This window comes from Carassius gibelio, chromosome B25 (genome assembly GCF_023724105.1).
Source record: "Carassius gibelio isolate Cgi1373 ecotype wild population from Czech Republic chromosome B25, carGib1.2-hapl.c, whole genome shotgun sequence".
Classification (NCBI taxonomy): domain Eukaryota; kingdom Metazoa; phylum Chordata; class Actinopteri; order Cypriniformes; family Cyprinidae; genus Carassius; species Carassius gibelio.
Genome location: NC_068420.1, coordinates 7529360 through 7534203, shown reverse-complemented (window position 1 = coordinate 7534203; position 4844 = coordinate 7529360).

Genomic DNA, 4844 nt, shown 5'->3' with positions numbered 1-4844 from the left:
CGTCAAGAGGTAATGTGAGCTACCTCTCAAAGCTTGCTCTTTTATACTAGGTCTTAGTTTGCTTTGGGACCATCTAATCTGTGTTTTGAAGGTGGATCCCAAATTAATGCGTTATTATGGCATGCAATTATTTCATTTATTCTAGATGTGCTTGAAGATTAAACACAATTTATGCAAATATTAGTGGCAAAACATTTTTTAATAGTGTTTATCTCTGTTATAATCTCAAGGTAAACAAGGATGTGATGGTTGATTTAATCCTAACTTGGAAATACTTCATGACACGCTGTAAAATCCACACCCTAAATGTCTATGTTGATTTATATATATTTTTTTGCATTTAAAGAATTTGAGAGATGTTATAAAATTATCTGCTGGAAAAAAGTTTTTTGAATTTTGAATATTAATATTAAAAGATAATTCAGTAGAAAACATTCACATTTATTGCACCAACAAGCAACATATCATATATTTTTAATCTAATATACTTTTAAATCTAATATATATATACACACATATGTTTAGAATTGATGGATGGACATCTATGCTCAGTTAAAAGAAGAGAAGACAAGAGAAAAGAAATAAAAAAAAAACAGACATGAAGTTGGCTTGACGTTGGACGTTCAATATTTACAAATTCAGGGACCATCTCTAAAGTGACATGCTATATGGGTATACACTTTTCTAACGTCAATAGCATTTGATAAAAATGACTTACAGTCATAAAACAACTGTTATTGTTCATCTATGTTTCAACTGTAATGCACACCTTTTACATTTTTGATATTTATTAAAATAAACTGTAAATAATATGTAAATTATGCTTCTTTTTCACAACTGAATGGGCACAAATGCAAACTTAGTCATAAAAACTTTTTCATTTAGGTGTCAGCTACAATGCATACCTTAGGGGCCTTTCACATATCGCGTCTTTTGCACGCTCAAGTTCGTTATTTCCAATGTAGGCGCATGGTATGCACGCTCATAATGGAAGCGAAGCGGTTGCGACGCGCACGTGGTGCGACTAGCCCGTTTTTTCCAGGTGCGTCCGCAACGCATCGAGTTAAAAACATTTCAACTTTTCAGAATGCCGCAAGCGCACCGCGGGTCATGTGACAAGAACTAACCAATCAGCTTCATCCTGTCCCGTAACAACGTTGAAATTTCAGCCAAGATGAAGTAACACCTGATCATAGTTGTATATGGATTGTCATTTTGAAATAAATTTAGTAGCAGAGCTACTGCAAGCGATTTTAAGAGTTGCAAATCCATTTATCCTTTGCTGATATTTCCGCATCTTCATGGAGAGAGCGTATCATTGTTGCTTAGCAAAGGCAGACCCCTCAGGGGCGCTTCTGCCCGAGCGCTTTGGAAAGAAGGAGAAAGCGGCGCGCCTAGCGTTTTCCGCGCGTTTTTAGGCATGATATGTGGCCCCTTATACATGTTTTATATTTATTAAAATAAATTGTAAATCCTTTAGGTAAAATGAGGCCCGTTTCCGCCACATTCCTGTGATTTTTATTTATTTATTTATTTTGGCTGTTGATGTTAATAACGAGTTTTAATGCTTTGTTGATGTTGTTGTGAAACTAAAAACTTAAAATGCTTTATATAAAAACAATGAGGCAATAATGATTGGTTAATTACACTGTTAAAAAACATAATGTAGGCTAATACTAAATAAACAATTTATGTACATACTACAAATGCCTGCAAATGGAGCCAAAGGATAATTGCGGCTGTTACACTTACAGGACAGTTGTCCTTGTTTAGGCTATTGGCCAAACAATTAATTCAAATATTCACTTAATCTTTCATTTTTGGCCACTTTTTTTGTCAAAATGACACAACCCCTATCATTTATTCAACAAAAAAACATGTGGACATCACAACCCTTACACATAAACCATGGTTTTATCAAAACTACTTCATTTTCTTTTGGATGATTTTTGAATGCTTGCGATTAAAGAATAAATTAGAGTCATAGTAAAGTCATAGCCATAGGTAAATGTCGAGAGCTACAAATTAAATTTGTAAATAATACAATTTATTCATTTATTTACTTTTTTTTTATTTATCGATTTTATTAAAGTTCTATTTTCCCCCCTATAGTGGGTCATCATATTTGAGGAAAGGGGGCACAACAATACAATCCTGTTTAGAGCACCCATTTGGCCAGCAGCTGCCCTGAACAGAATGTTGATACTTTGTGGGACGTTAAAAATGTTTTTTTTTTTTTTTACAAACATGCTGCTTTTCGATACACAGGATGTTAATTTATGGGCTGGAGTTGTTTGGATTATTGAGTTGTTTTATCAGCTGTTTGAACTCTCATTTTGATGGCACCCATTCACTGCAAAGGATCCATTGGTGAGCAAGTGATGTATAGTAATTGTAATTTTTTTCTGTTTTATATAAAGAAACAAACACATCTACATCTCGGATGGTCTGATGGTGAGTAAATCTTCAAAATATAAGCTATACAAAAACTTGCGGAAACTTTTAAACACCCAAACATTTATAGGACCATTATTTGATCCACTAGCACATCATTGTCTCGGTCTGTTTGACATGTCTGAAACCTAATTCTTTGAAACCCATTAGGATTGAGGATATGATCTTTGTTTGTCATTGCCTCCGGCTGAGACATTAAAATAATTAAAACTTTTCTTTCCATTACCTTCTTGATTATCTGTCAGTGTGCTACATATATTTAAAGTGATGTAAGGGGATTAAATATTGATACTCAATGAATGCAAATAACCATTTACAATTGCCTATTTTAAATTACATTTAAAGTACTTTGCAGAGTTTTTTATTTTTATTTAATAAGCTACAAAATAGACAAAAGTACAATGCATGTATGACACAAAAGCCCACAAACATTATGAAAGTGTGACTAGTAACTCCTAGAAAAATGTTTTCTGCCTTCTGAGAAGGCACAGTACTTCCATCAAGAAATTAAAATCTTAAAAAAAGTGTTATCGAAATCCAATCAGTTATAAATAAAGATGTTTAAACACTCAATTGTTTGATAATCTTTGTTTGCTGTTGCATCCTGAAGATCCTAAATCGTGCGCACACACACACACACAGACAGACGCTTGTATGCATTAAGAGCAAACTTTTGAACAGAATGCAGATACGTACATATTTCCATTTAGTACTGCCCTTCAGAGGATACAGAAGATAGTTATATGTTTCCCAGAAGACAACCTCAGTTGTCCTCAGTGTGAAAACATGGATCTCAAAATCATACACTCATTGTTTAAAAGGCTTCAAATACACAAAAATGCTGGAAAACCAAAGCATTTGTAGGACCTGAAGGATTTTTCTGAGGAACAGTGCTCAGTTTAACTGTTCAGTACAAACAAGGGACTCATGAACAACTATCACGAAACAAAAATCACAGCTGTGGATCATTCAGGTAACAACACAGTATTAAGAACCAAGGGGAGGTAAACTTTTGACCAGGGTCATTTTTATAAACTATTTTCTCTTCTGGACTATACATCTTTTATGTGAAATATCTCATTCAGGTCAGTACTAAATAAACAATAACATGCATTTTGTATGATATCTCTTATTTTGGTGAAATAATTAACATTTTGCAGTTTCGGAAGGGGGGCATAAACTTATTAGACAATTTTCATTGTTTGGGTAAAATGACTCATCGTCCATACCACCAAAGTACACATTTAGAGTGTAAATTCTGGCTTAGTGCGTCACTTCTTCGTCACGGTTTTGTCAGAACTCACATCCTTGTTTAGTTATAGATGATATCTGTGATAGGTGTGCGTAACTGAAAGTTTTTTTCCCTTCAGGGTTTCTGTAAATCCTGTTTATTCTCAAACACCCAGAACATTGTGTTGATTAGACTGATAGATAGTAATAGTGTGTAAGCATGGTTTCAACTTCTGATCAGACTACATTGCCTCAAAGACACTATAAAAGAGAAAGTGCTCACAGATCGCTCACAATAGCTCTAGAGGATGGATGGTGTCTGAATGTCCCAGATGTGGATACAAGCAGATTAGCTCTACTTTGTTCAAAACATGAATATTTACAACAAGCTACAGTATATTCTCAATTAATACATAGATGTTGAAATCAACCACATTTTATGATTCTCCATTTCTGAATTCTTCACCTCCTCAAGATGGAAAGTGTATGACCTCTGGGACAAACCAAGTCTTCTTCAAGTAGGCTAATAGAAGAAGCCCCCAGAGATGGAAATTTTGAAGTAAGTCTTATATAATGTCAAGAAAGTTCAGTTTTTATTTATTCAATAGTGAACCAAAAAAATACAGTTCTAATGTTAGTATATAGTTTAAAAAAATATTACCAGTAAAAAAATGTATTTAATTAAGTAATATACAATTTAAGGATTTTCCGGGGATAGTCCCGGTTTTTGTTGTCCTGTCCCCGACTGGAGTTGTCCCCGGAAATATCCCCGTTTTACAGCACGTTCAAAACAAATTGCGAATACAATGGAAAAGCCCGAACAATTTAGCTAGCTGGCTATCATATGAATGTGATTATTTTCACCAGCAAAGGGCGCTTCCAGGTTATTACTTGGTCGCAAGCCGCTACTGTAGCCATGGAAATCTTGTACAAGAGCAGAGCTCTATTATCATCAGTTATCATATTAAAACAAAGTAATACTGTTTGTGTGCAGTGTATAACAAAACATGTTGATAGCGCGATTGTTTTGCACACAATAGGTCTATTAAACATTCCTGAAACTTTGCCATCACATAAATATATTTTATTTCTTTATTAATGTAGAATGTAAACTTATTACTTGCTATTTTACTTGATTAGATTTCTGAATTAAAAAACTG